The following is a 14,083-nucleotide window of genomic DNA, read 5'->3' as shown; positions in this document are numbered from 1 at the left end:
AGCCAGAAGCCAGATGCTTCCTCCTGGTCTCCCATGCGGGTGCAGGGCCCAAGGACCTGGGCCATCCTCCACTGCACTCCCGGGCCACAGCAGAGAGCTGGCCTGGAAGAGGAGCAACCGGGACAGAACTGGCGCCCCAACTGGGACTAGAACCCGGGGTGCCAGTGCCGCAGGCAGAGGATTAGCCTATTGAGCCCAATTTTTTTCTTTCTTTCTCTCTCCCTTCCTTCCTTTTCCTTCCCTTGCAGTCTCCTTCTCTCCCTCCTTCCTTCCATTTTTTTCTCTCTGCCCCTGTGTGCCCCTGTGTCCTATTACTGCCTAACAGATTACCAAACACTTGGCATTTTAAAGTAAAAAAAGGAATAAAGAAAACCATTTGTTCACAGCTCCCATGGGTCAGGAGCCCAGGAACACATGCAGCAGTCCTGAACTCAGGGTCTTACCAGGCCTTGAGAAAGACGTCAGCCAGGTCTCCAGGCCCCCTACTTCCTCCATGCTGTTGGCTGTAGGACTGGGATCCCAGGATTCTCATCAGCTCTCGGCTGGGATCACTTAGCAGCCAGGCACTGCCCTCAAGCCCCAGCTACTGAACACTCCTACAGCACACAGCAGGTTTCAACCCTGTCTCCCGTAGTTGAAGGCCTTTGTTAGGTCAGGCCCTCCTAGGCTCATCTGCCTGTTGATTAGAACAAATGCAGCTGGCCTTCAGTATAGCCAGAAACCACAACTCACCTAAAATTCCTGAAGCAGAGGCTGGTGTGTGGTAGGGAAATAAAGCCCTTCGCATAGGACTTTGCCAGCAGAAGGCGGAACGGTGACCTTTATCCCAGCAACAGTTAGAAACCACTGGCGGATGAAGGGCTTCTCAGAGCAGCAATGCTGGTGTCCATTGGTCAGATCTCCATGTTAGAAAGATGGCTCTATCAAAGGGATCACATAAACAAGACTAGTGTCTGCTAATACTAACTGATAGAATTAAAAAGGAGAGAATGATCCAACACAGGAAGTGGGATACACAGCAGACTTATAGAATGGTAGATGTCCTAAACAGCACACTGGCCTCAGAATCAGCCCTTAAGGCATTCACATCTGGCTAAAAAACCCATGAGAGTATTTCAGGAGTATTTCAGGCATGGAAAGCCAAGAAACTCTGGCAAAAAAAAAAAAAAAAAAAAAAAAAAAAAAAAAAAAAGAAAGATCTCTGTGAGTGAGATCCCAGTGGAAAGAACAGGCATCAAAGAAGGAGGTACCTTTCTCTGAAGGAAAGAAAACTTCCGCTTTGACTATGATTTTGTCTAAATAAGATCGGAGTCAGCGAACTCAAGAGGCTTCCATAGCCTTGGCACCTCATGACAAGAGCCTCGGGTGATTACTGACGTCATCAATAAGAGTGTCATTTGTTAAATCAACACAGGAGTCACTGTGCACTTATTCCTCATGTAGGATCTCTGTCCTTAATGTGTTGTACTATGTTAATTAACAGAATAACTAGCACTCAAACAGTACTTTATACTTTGTGTTTCTGTGTGGGTGCAAACTGTTGAAATCTTTACTTAGTATATACTAAATTGATCTTCTGTATATAAAGATAATTGAAAATGGGCTGGCGCTGTGGCTCACTAGGCTAATCTTCCGCCTGTGGCGCCAGCACTCCGGGTTCTAGTCCCGGTTGTTCCTCTTCCAGTCGAGCTCTCTGCTGTGGCCCAGGAAGGTAGTGAAGGATGGCCTGAGTGTTTGGGCCCTGCACCCGCATGGGAGACTGGGAGGAAATACCCAGCACCTGGCTTCAGGTCAGCACAGCAATGGCCGTAGCAGCCATTAGGGGAGTGAACCAATGGAAGGAAGACCTTTTTCTCTGTCTCTGTCTCACTGTCTATAACCCTCTCTCTGTCTAACTCCACCTGGCAAAAAAAAAAAAAAGATAATTGAAAATGAATCTTGATTTGAATGGGATGGGAGAGGGAGTGGGAGATAGGATGGTTGAAGGTGGGAGGGAGGTGATGGGGGGGAAAAGCCGCTATAATCCAAAAGTTGTACTTTGGAAATTTGTATTTATTAAATAAAAGTTAAAAAAAAAGAAAGATGGCTCTAGGGATGCACATACACAGAGAGAGAGAGAGAGAGAGAGAGAGAGAGAGAGAGAGCCAGCACAAACAGCAAAATTCAGAAGAGAATCGATGTACAAGAAAAGGTTAGCACACCCAGATCCATACCACATCTTCCTCTGTTGTTTCCGGTTAGGGTAAAATGTCATTCTCAGATTTCTTTAAAATGAAAAGGACACAGGAAACTTAGTTACAAAGGCATCGTGCCCACAGGATAGGTTTCCAGAAGATGGAACATTCCAGATCGAGTGAGTGAGCTCGTTCCTGTGGGTCCTCCGTGCAATGGTGACCAGGACACTGAGAGCCCAAAGAGGCCGTGTTGGAGGAGGGAGCAGCACACAGCCGGATTTGCCGACCAGTGGACCAGTGGTTCGTGGTGAAGGGGGGGCAGATGGAGACCTGCAGAGGGCGAGGGCAGAATCCGAGCAAACTGCACAGCATCGGCTTGCTTCTCATTCCATTTGTCAGAGAGCAGAGGGGTTAGTTTGTGACGGGAGCATCCCACGTGTATAAAAAAATCGCTACCTGTGCTTCCTGACTTTCTTGTAAATCTTGGGCCTTTTCAGGGATTAACTACCGGCCCAATTCATTTATCAAAATTAAAACTAGGTTTTCAGGTTGCTGGCCTCCAAGTCCCAGGAAGCTATGGAAGATTAACCTTTTGCAGACGTGTCCAGGCCAAACACAAGTGGGTGACACTGACACAGGTGATTAATAGGGGGTGGCTGAGGTCTGGAGGGATGCCGCAGACATTGCCCCCACACGATGGCCATAAGTCAGCTCCTCGCCGGCCCAGGAAACATACCCCCTCAAACTCTCCATACTAATGAGCCCTTTCCAATTAACGTGGGAGAGGAATTCCACATATTAATCCATAGGAATTCTCTTTTGCAGCAGGAGTAGGGGCTTCACACAAACAGCAGACATCATTCTGGAAGCATCCGCAGAACGAGACCGCAGATCCAGGGTGATGCTCTGTTGGGAAGAGGACTCTGGCCAGCATCTGTGTCCCAAGTACCCCCGGCATCGGCTGAGTTGCACACAAGCTCTATGTAGACTCATGGGCAAAAGGTCACACCCCGTCGTCCTCTCTCTCTCTCGTCTGTTTGCAGCCTGTGGTGCTGTCTTGGGGCCTTCGAGGCACGTCATCCAAATGGCCAGATTCACGCAGAATGTGCCAGCCCCTCCCAATGCGATCCTTGGCATCTTCTCTCCCTTCCCTGGGAGGCCCATGTGCTGAGAACCTGTTCTCCCTGCACCGCCAAGGGCAGCTGGGCAGGCTAACGGGCCGCTCAGAGTCTCCCCAGATTGCCTACCGCCATGCTCCTCTACACAAATCCTCTGCCCCCCTCCGCAGCAGTCTGCTGATGCCCTGGATAAAGAGCCACCAGGCACAGGTGCAGGTGAGGGACAAAGGGAGGTGTAAAGCAGCAGGGCCCCTGTCAAAGCGGTCCCAGGGTCCTTCAATTTTCCTCCATGGAACTGTCCCTTCGAATTCCGTCATCCGATGGTGAGCACTCTTGTCTTTTCCCTTTCCAGGGCACTAGCTTACAGTGCAGTCATTTAACTGGAGATGGGAGCAACACAGGCCACGGTAGCACCATCCATGTGACAGGCAACTGGCAAGGCCAGCATGATGGAGCCATGACGGCTCCCATGCACTGCGCAAAGCAATTCCTGAGCATTCTTCTCCCCAGACTTACAACAAGTCTACGAGAAACCTTCAAATGCTAATATCCATTTCGACACAAGGAGAGCAGAGGCACCGGGGGTGTAGGTAACTGCCCAAAGCTAGTGAGGGGCAAGTCCAGGAGTCGGACTCTGATCTGCCTGGTCCCAAAGTCAAGGTCATTCACACTGATGACCGCCTTCTCCTCACCACCAGTGCCCTGTGGTAGGTCCTGGAGTTACGTGGCTGACGAGGCACAAAGATGCACAAGACGGGTTCTCTACAGAACCCCCACCCAGGCTCCAGTTCCAAGAAAAATGCATTCAAAGCTGCTACAAGGCCAAGAACAGCGTGAGGGCCCAACGTGGCCCAGGGGAAGGCTCACTTGACCTAGTGGCCGGAAGGAAGTTTCCTTAGGGGAGTGACAGCCAAGGCATGAATGTGGTCAGGAGTGGCCAAGACGGGAGAGCGAGCAGCGCACTGCAGCAGGTGTTGGACTGGCCAGAAGCTCAACCTGACAGCAGCAGAGAGAGGGAGGGGAGATCAACAGGGCCCCCAGAAGTCTACACGGGGCCTTACTCGCAATGCTCAAAATCTTGCAAAAATAATTATACAGTTCCAGTTGACTTTGGGGGGGGGGATTTTTTTAGGAATTCTATCCATGGCCAAGTGTGGATTATGAAATGCAGGAGAGAAAAAAGACCAGAAGTAAAGGCACCTGTTGAGAGGCCAGGAGAATAGCGAAGACACCCACAAGGGGCTGACCCAGACCCATAGCACTGCAAGTGAGAACAGTAAGACACACGTGGAAACTTCTCCGCACCACTTATCACCGGATATCCTCCTGTTATTTTCTCTCTCCCACCAGACTGTAGGTTCCAGGAGAGCAGGGTTTTTGCTAAATCCCTAGCTCCAAGGACATCACCTTGCAGGCCCTCCATGAACTATCTAGAATAAATGAACCCACATCCAAGGAAATCCGGGACGGTTGGGATTTGATAGATGAGAGGATGGGGTGCCTAGGAAATGAGTGAAGTGTCTTCCTCGGAGAAGTGCATGGGGAGATGCAGAAATCAGCATTGCCTGGCTGGAGAGTCCGAAGCACCCATGGCACTCACTGCTCAATGCGGACGGGCGTGGCACAGCAAGGCTGACTGTGGACTTATCAGTACAGAATCAGAGGTGGTGGCGACGCCCTAGGAATGGATAAAACAGGCAGCACCTACAAGGGGAGCAAGGGGAGGAGAAGGGGAACTATAAGCCAACATGAAATTACAAGCTAGAAGGCAGCAGAAGACTCAAGGACGAGGCAAATGTGTTTGGCACAATAGTTAAGCCGGGATGCCAGCACTCTGTATCAGAGTACGGGAGTTCAAGTCCCACTCATATTTTATTTATTTATTTTTTTTTTTTTTGACAGGCAGAGTGGACAGTGAGAGAGAGACAGAGAGAAAGGTCTTCCTTTTGCCATTGGTTCACCCTCCAATGGCTGCCGCGGCCAGCGCAGCTGCGGCCGACGCACCACGCTGATCCGATGGCAGGAGCCAGGTGCTTCTCCTGGTCTCCCATGGGGTGCAGGGCCCAAGCACTTGGGCCATCCTCCACTGCACTCCCTGGCCACAGCAGAGAGCTGGCCTGGAAGAGGGGCAACCGGGACAGAATCCGGCGCCCCGACCGGGACTAGAACCCGGTGTGCCGGCGCCGCAAGGCGGAGGATTAGCCTAGTGAGCCGCGGCCCCGGCAAGTCCCACTCCTATTAATGGACACCTTGGGAGGCAGCAGATGATGGCTCGGGTATTTGGGTTTCTGCCACCCACATGAGAGACCCAGACTGAGTTCCAGGCTCCTTTCCTTGTGCTCGCTCATCCCTGCCTGTTGCAAGCATATGGGGAGTGAGGCAGCCTACGGGAGAACTCTTTCTCCCTCTCTCTCCCCACCTGTCAAATAAATTTTTTAAAGATTTATTTTATGTATTTGTAAGGCAGAGAGAGAGAGGTCGATTTCCCATCTGCTGGTTCACTCCCCAGATGGCTGCAGCAGCTGAGGCTGGACCAGGCTGAAGCCAACTGTCAAGGACTTCACCCAGGTCTCCCAGAACTTAGGCCATCTTCCACTGCTGTCTCGGGCACATTAGCAGGGAGCTGGATAGGAAGTGGAGCAGCTAAGACCTGAACCAAAACTCTGATATGGGATGCCAGCGTCACAGGCAGCTGTTTAAGCTGCTCATCACATAAACTTTTTAAAAAAGAAGCATGGTGGGGTCCAGCGTTTGGTCTAACTATTTAAGCCATTCGCATCTGATATGAGGATGACTCAGTTCAGTACCTGGCGTCGATCTTGACTCACACTCTGCTAATGCAGACCCTGGGAAGCAGCCACGGTGGGTGGAGCCATTGAGTTCCTACTCTTGGCTTTGGTCCAACGGCAGGGCTACTGCAGGCACTGGGGAGTGAATCAGTGAGTGCGAATTCTGCCTCTCTTTCTCTCCCTCTCTTCCCCTCTCTCTCTCTCTCTGCCTCTCAAACAAATAGAAATCTAAAATATAAAAAAGTTAAGAAGCATGATAAATGTTTTAAACAGAGGAAAATTAGCTGTATTCGAAGTAGGAAAAATGAGGATCTGATCAATACAGAAGGTGACTTGAAATTGCATTCTGGGGCCATAAACGGTCTGGTTATGTGATTTTGTTTCTTGCAATATCCAGCAACAGGAACAAAGAAATCAAGTGGTTAGCTTCCTCTTAAGTTTTTGAGAAAATTGCAAAATGCTTCACTCTCCATTTTAAGAGTCGACAGCAATCAGAAAAATCTAGACCGCCAGAAATTACAGAAAAATAACTAGTTCCTTCAACAAATAAATTGCACGTTGAAAAAAAAAAAAGAGAGAAAGTGGGAACCTGAGAATCAAAAATATTGAGAAAGGTCACAATATGGGAACTTTACCTGGATACTGACTTCAATGGACAAAATCATATAATTATCATTTTAAATTCACACTGAAGAGCAAGTGGAAATTTGAGCATTAAAAGATTTTAGTAATATTAAGAAACTGTTAACATATTTAGGGATAACACTGGTGTTTTTATGTTTAAGCATCTTCATGCACAGCTGAACTTGTTACAAAACTGGAACCTGCTTCCGAATAACAGGGAAATCAGAAAACTGGGTAGGACGCAGGTGAGATAACGGTCATGAACTGATAACTTTGCAGCTGACTGATAGGTACACAGGGATTCATTGCCCTAATCTGTGCACTTTCTGTAAGTTTCAATTTTCCTATAATAACTTTTGTCTCAACTGACAAAATTGTCAGCAATGGAAAAACTGCATTTTTTACAATGATGGTTAGCTAAAGAGATTAGATGGGGATAAAATGAGAAAATTATAAAAAGAGGATACATAAATCAGAAAAGGAAAAGGCAGAAAAATTAACAAGACACAGAGAGATAGCACAAACAGAAAAACTGGGAGCAACCAAAGAAACCAACACACATACGGAGGCAGACTTGTGAAATTACATCGCCACCTTGTGGTGTACCGGGATATTGCCTCAAATTCTCAAATCACGAATTTTTCATACCCACAGGCATTTGTGGGGACAGAGAGCCTGTACTTACACCAGGAAGGAGTGAGTGAAAGATCATAAAAAAGTTTTGGTCTAGAGTTTTCTTATGGGTAGCATAAACTTTCTTAACTCTCCTACTATTTTCATATATATTCTACTTGTTGTCACAAACTCCCAATATTTACTAAGTTTTATTCTCCTAAATCGCCCACTTGATCTATTCAGGGTGTGTGGCAAATTCTTGTTCACCTTGATGAGAACTTTTCCCTTTCTGGCGTTTCAGCTCTACCCTGAGTAACCTCCACTCGTAGCTCCTCTGTCTTCCTGAGCGCTCTCTTCACCTCTTACCTCCTCCAGGCCCCCAGAAGCTGTTTCTTCCTGCACAGCATGGCCAAGCAGCACAATGTACTCCTGCAGTGTGGCCACATAACACAGCTAAGGGTGGGGGCTTGGGGATGTGGGGTCAAAAGGCATGTAGTCAAACCAAAGGCCCCACTTTTCAGCCGGACGACCCCAGCCAGAACATTCCCTCGTTTTCATATTGAGCAGCCCCACCAGCAGAAAAGCTCTTCCATTGTGTATCCGTACTCCTGTGTGAGTGCCTCCTGCCCTCGTCCCTGCTGGGGATGGGCGCAATGGTCTAGCCAGCTCTGCAGCTTCAGCACCTCTCCAACACACGCATCTGATACATGACTCCACACTTAATAGCTTTCAGCATTTTTTTTCACAGATAGACAGTGAGAGAGACAGAGAGATAGGTCTTCCTTCTGTTGGTTCACCGCCCCCCCCCCCCAAAGGCTGCTACGGCTGGAGCGCTGCATTGATCCAAAGCCAGGAGCCAGGTGCTTCTTCCTGGTCTCCGATGTGGGTGCAGGCACTCAAGCACATGGGCCATCCTCCACTGCACTCCCTGGCCACGGCAGAGAGCTGGACTGGAAGAGGAGCAACCGGGACAGAATCTGGTGCCCATATGGGATGCCGGCACCGCAGGCGAAGGATTAACCAAGTGAGCTCCGGCGCTGGCCCCCAGCATTTCTTTTTTAAAAGGTCTTTTTTACTTATTTGACACAAAGATAGATGACAAGGAGCTCCTATCCACTGGTTCACTCCACAGTTGCCTGCAACAGCTTCACTGGGCCAGGCCAAAGCCCAGAGCCGGAAACTCAATCCAGGTTTCACACATGGGTGTCAGTGGTCCAATTACTTGAGCCATCACTGCTGCCTCCCTAGTCTGTATGAGCAGGAAGCTGGAGTCGGGAACTGGAGCAGGGCGTTGAAACAGCTAGTCCAATGCAGAACACGGCTGTCCTAACATCCACCCCACCCCAATACTTCTTAACACCTACAAGACAAGAAACCCAAATAATTACAAGCAACATCTTCAGAACATCATTCTTGTTGCCTCCTACTCTCATTCACTGCTGTTCCCCCAACTTACCTGCTGCAGCCACACCAGGCCACTTGCTATTCCCAACAAGGCCACTTATGTGTCACACTTCCTTGTCTTGGTACAGGTTGTTTTCCCTGCTAAAAACCCATGTTTATACCTGATGAACTCCTAATCTCAGTTTCTCTTAATCCAGACTTAATGCTCATGGCTGGCCTCACTCCCCAACTGAGTGTTCCCCTTTGCATGATTACACTTAACTCCCTGCATTGCAAAGGTCTCCACCAGTCTCTGACCACCTGCCTCCAGTCCCATTAAACTCAATGATGAGGTACACTGGGATGTGCCATATTTATGCCTGCATTCCCAGAAACTAGCACAGAGCCAAGCAAGGTACAGTTAATTGAGACTGCAGTCCATATGGGCTCCAGGTTCTAGTCCCAGTTGCTCCTCTTCCAGTCCAGCTCTCTGCTCTGGCCCAGGAAGGCAGTAAAGGATGGCCCAAGTGCTTGGGCCCTGCACCCACATGGGAGACCAGGAAGAAGCACCTGGCTCCTGGCTTCAGATCAGCACAGGCTTGCAGGCTGTGGTGGCCATGTTGGGGGTGAACCAATGGAAGGAAGACCTTTCTCTCTGTCTCTCTCTCTAACTCTGTCAAATAAATTTTTTAAAAAAGTTAAAAAAAATAAAACGAATGCTTTCCACAGCAGTGGTAGTATTGTTAGGCAAGCAAAAAACACAAAAACATAAAAGCAGGCACAGATGGTCAGCCTAGTGGTTAAGACACGGGCATCCCATATCAGAGTACTTGGGTTTGATACACAGAGCCTGCTCCTGACTCCAGCTTCCTGTTAATGCAGACCCTGGGAGGCATTCGGTGATGCCTCAAGTGGTGATGCCACATGGGAGACCTGGATCAAGTTCCTGGGTCTCAGCAATGGCCCAGACCAGACCTGCTATTGTGAGCACTGAGGGGCACACCTCTCTCTCCTGCTGTTTCTCTATCTGCCTCTCAAATAAATTCATTCATTTTTTAAAAAGCAGAGATATTTAATAATAATAAAAAACTGGGAACCTAAAATGTCTGGAGTAGTAGCTTACCAACGTTAATTTTGGTATAACCGGCTGGTACTGCGGCTCACTAGGCTAATCCTCCGCCTTGCGGCGCCAGCACACGGGGTTCTAGTCCCGGTCGGGGCGCCGGATTCTGTCCCAGTTGCCCCTCTTCCAGGCCAGCTCTCTGCTGTGGCCAGGGAAGCAAGTGGAGGATGGCCCAAGTGCTTGGGCCCTGCACCCCATGGGAGACCAGGAGAAGCACCTGGCTCCTGCCATCGGATCAGCGCGGTGCGCCGGCCACGGCGGCCATTGGAGGGTGAACCAACGGCAAAGGAAGACCTTTCTTTCTGTCTGTCTCTCTCACTGTCCACTCTGCCTGTCAAAAAAAAAAAAAAAATTTTGGTATCACCTAAATAGTATCCTAAGCATTCGTTAAAATAAAATTGAAAGATATTCTTCTGAAAAGCAAAAACACTTTAAAAATTCTGGAATAGAACAACTGTGGCCAATTTCCTAGCACACATGTGTGCTTCTGTGTGCATTTTTGTGGTCATTTCTATCTTGGGCTAATGCATTAGACTTAAGCACATACATTTACACTGACACACATACCCACGAAAATGAAAGTTTGAAAAATTATAAACCAAAATGAAAATAGGGTTATAATTTATTTGGGGCTTCTCTGTAGCTTCTCATTTTTCTCCACTGGACAGATTTTGCCTTTGCAATAATTAGTGGGGGGAAATAGATGATATTTGTAAAAGAGGAGCAAAAAATAAAGGAGGCTGTGTCCCCGAAGCCAACAAGAACGAACGAACAAAGGAAACTCAAATTTAAGAGTGACAGCATCTTTATAACAAGAGTATCTACGGATTTTTGCAGAAGGGTAAGCCAATTGGTCATATGTGCCTACATGTCAAGTACTCCAATCAATACGTACTTGAGGTCAGCCACAGGGAATGGAAATTAACTGCAGAGGAGGGAGCTGGGAGGAAAAGGTGCCATCTGTCAATACCATGGGTCAAACTATCCACACAAGCCTTCTTCCACTACTGCCCCATTCCCTCATCACCACATCTTCCTGAAGTGTGCTGGAGACTCCTAACGACTTCCCTCTATGCATGGAGGATAGGAAGGGTATCTGTGGAGGCAATGCAGGAATATATCCATGCCATATGCCTCTCAGCCTATCTGGATCTGTATTACTAGACCCGGGCTAGTCCTTAATAGAGGAACATTAATCAGAAGGGGCCAGTGGCATCACAGAATCGCAGTCTAAAAAGGGCTCAGTGGAGTTTAGGGCATCACCCCTTATAGAATAGGAGGGAGTCTAAGGAGGGAGTGGACCAATCACCATGGATGCCAGAGATGAGCAGGAGGGCACACAGTCCCAGAGGTAATGATGTCTTGAAACCAGAGCCAAAACACATGGACGGGAGACCATGCATGGGCACAATGTGGTCCAGTTCCAGGAGTCAGCAGGAGCCCCTGCTGGCAGCCCAGAGCCCTGAACTTCTTCTATGTCTGACATGAGTGAAGGTCACTCCACTGCTAGCATGTCAGAACTAGCCGGGCAGCTCAGTCCTGGGTTATCCATCGATGTACTGACATTGAACTTCAGCTCATGCCAGCCAAGAGTTCACATCTATCCCCTGCTCTGCATTCAGCGGCATCACACTGGTAGCTTGAATTGGTCATAATGGGAGTATTTACACCATAGGAATTGGCAAATGCTACAGGGATTTTGTTGTTGTTGTTTTTTGTTATGAAAAATATCAACCAACACACCACTGGCATGATCTACTAACCAGCAAGAGCAATCCACTTACCTGGATGGCCTTCTGGGACTGTGCCCGGGCCACAGGGCTCCAGACCAACCCCATATACAGGAGTCCCTGAGCTCACTGGGGCTCTGGTTGACTCCACATGCAGGTTAGAGTCTGAACTCTCTCAGAGGGGAGAAATGAGGCCTAGAGCCTACCAGTGTTCTAGTTTAGTCTTAGGGCATCCCTCCTGGACCAAAGTCCCTGTCCCCGCTGGTCCCAGCACCGGAGGGAGACTGAATTACAGGGAGGTGCTCCCAAGCACGGAGATTCACGGAAAGGGCTCTGCTGGCCCCCATCTAACAGTGACAAGCATCTCCACAAGTCTCCACTGGCCAAGCTTCCTGGGCTTTCCTTTAAGTTCAGTGGGTGACTTTGATCATCACAACCCCCCTGGCTCTGGTTGTTAAGCTGCGCCATCTGGACTCTCCACTCATCACTGTCAATGAGACAGGTTCTGAGAAAGCCTCACCTACTGTCAGTCCCAGCTTACAGGGAGAGCCATCGCTGACAGCTCTTTCCTTACGGACTAAGTGAATGAGCTCCCCTCCGGGCCTCCCTGTGGAGCACAACGTCCTAATGAGGCTTCTGGTCTTCTACAAAGCATTCAACTGCCGTATATCCACTTCCCAACCCTTTGGTACCTTTTTCTACCGTTGGCCAAGGCAGTTCAGGCATTCATGTGAGACCTCCTTGCCTTCCCAGCTTCTAGGACCCACCTGGGTAGCAAGTTTGCATCATGCCCCAGAGCCCTGACTAGGATGTTATATTGCATATCCCAAGAGAGTGCCCTTAAATCAACAAACTCGCAGTAAGTTACAAAGAGAATAGCTCTCTTAGTTTTCAATTGTTAATTGACCTCAGCTTTTCATTATCCACTGCAGGGAATCAGTGCAATTTAGTAACAATAATCCAACTCAATTGTCTTCATAGTCTCATTCCCCTATTTCAAAGCCCTGGACAGTGACTGCAGACAGTGGATATCAGTCCCCCAGTGAACCACGTCAGGTCACAAGCAGCGAAAGGAATCACTAGCTAAAGTACCAGCAAGTGCCAAGGTCTCTGCACACCACCACCCAGGGTAGCGAGTAACTCAGATGCAAACTCTCTTACTGCCTGACTTCTTGGAGGACTCCCGTCACCAGCTGCTGCAGATTGGGTTTCAGCTAAACAGATGCCAAGAGTTTGAGATGTAAAAGACCTCTGGGGAGTAGCACCAGTGAAAAAAACAGGATCAACCAGGGGGGATCTTCCATCCCAGGAGGGGGAACTCACAAAGTCTCTGCCAGACCCATGGGCAGTTCCAAGACAAAGACGACTCATTAGGACTTCCACATGGGGCAGAAATGGCTAGGCCCTTGTACCAGTCATTGGCTGGGGACTGCCCACGGGAGAGTGTGATGTCAGCTTGAACAACCATGTGGATCCCAAAGAAACTAATAGCTGGCACCTGTTGGCTAACCCCACTCCACAGTTCTTCACTGGAAGGGAATCTGATCAGCGCTCTTTCCAAATCTGCCATTGATATTGACAGATAAACAAACAGGGATAAATCAAGCACTTACCTTGTTACAGTATATACGAGCATGGTTTATAAACTAAGAACAACCAGCACAAGAATAAAAGAACAATGTATAGCCTTTATCCAGGCATAGTAAATTTTATAAATGCACAATAAACAGCGGAGTAAGTAGAAAGAGGATTATTAATAGACAAGATAAAAGGCCGAGGCTGATATAGTTTTAATACAGTCATTGAGCCCTCCCTAGACAAGGAGGTCTTTGCTTTGGGGACTGTGACTAAGCACTACATAGGCTCAGGATGAATTTCGTGCTTGGTACAGCAAAATAAATGAGGGAAGGACCTTGTGAACAATGCACAGACCCCGTCCCTTAAATGCCACCCCCAGCACACACACTTCCCTCACGTCCCTGCAGGAGAGAAGTCAGAAGAGTCTCACCACATGTTGTAGACTTTAAACAACAGAAATAGGTTTTCTCGCAGTTCTCGAAGCTCCAAGTCCATGACCAAGGTGATTCCGTTTCTTGGACTTTCTTCCTAGCTTACAAACCACCAGCTTCTTGCTCCGTGCTCACAGGGTTTTACCTGGGAGCCGTGAGGCCGGGGTTGCTGAGTTCTCAGGTGCCTCCCCTTAGTAAGACCCTGATCCCTCAGCATTCCTTAACTTCACTGACTTCCTTGGAGGTTCTGGCTCCAAACACTGCCACACTGGCCGTTAGGATTTCAATGTATTTTGGGGGGGGGTACACATTCAGTCTATCACACCGAACAAATTATGGTGAAAATGACCCTTATTCCATAGGAGCCTATGCAATATTTCATAGAGAAAAGACAACCAGAAACAAAATCCAAAGCCTGACACCTGCACCCACAATATACCAGAAGCAGCAAGCCACAGGGGCAGTCAGCAACAGTCTTTTTATTTTTTTTTATTTGACAGAGTTATAGACAGTGAGAG

General features: G+C 48.4%; 1 long non-coding RNA gene across 4 annotated transcripts in view; it reads right to left on the bottom strand.

The window, feature by feature from the left end:
• Positions 1-13,848, bottom strand: part of LOC149124741 (uncharacterized) — an 84,582-nt gene extending 70,734 nt beyond the window's left edge. The window contains exons 1-2 of one of the 4 annotated variants that reach the window (XR_016213012.1): positions 13,565-13,848; positions 733-920 (exon numbers count right to left, since the gene is read on the bottom strand). This is a non-coding gene — a long non-coding RNA (uncharacterized LOC149124741). Of the gene's footprint in view, positions 1-443; positions 676-732; positions 921-13,564 lie in introns of those variants that run through there. The other 3 variants (XR_016213013.1, XR_016213010.1, XR_016213011.1) reach the window with 3 other exon arrangements.
• Positions 13,849-14,083: the final 235 nt, after the last annotated feature.

Source organism: Oryctolagus cuniculus, chromosome 9 (genome assembly GCF_051225735.1).
Source record: "Oryctolagus cuniculus isolate XC-2025 breed Fujian yellow rabbit chromosome 9, ASM5122573v1, whole genome shotgun sequence".
NCBI lineage: Eukaryota > Metazoa > Chordata > Mammalia > Lagomorpha > Leporidae > Oryctolagus > Oryctolagus cuniculus.
Note: the sequence above shows the minus strand (reverse complement) of the source record. Positions and strands in the feature narration are given on the sequence as shown.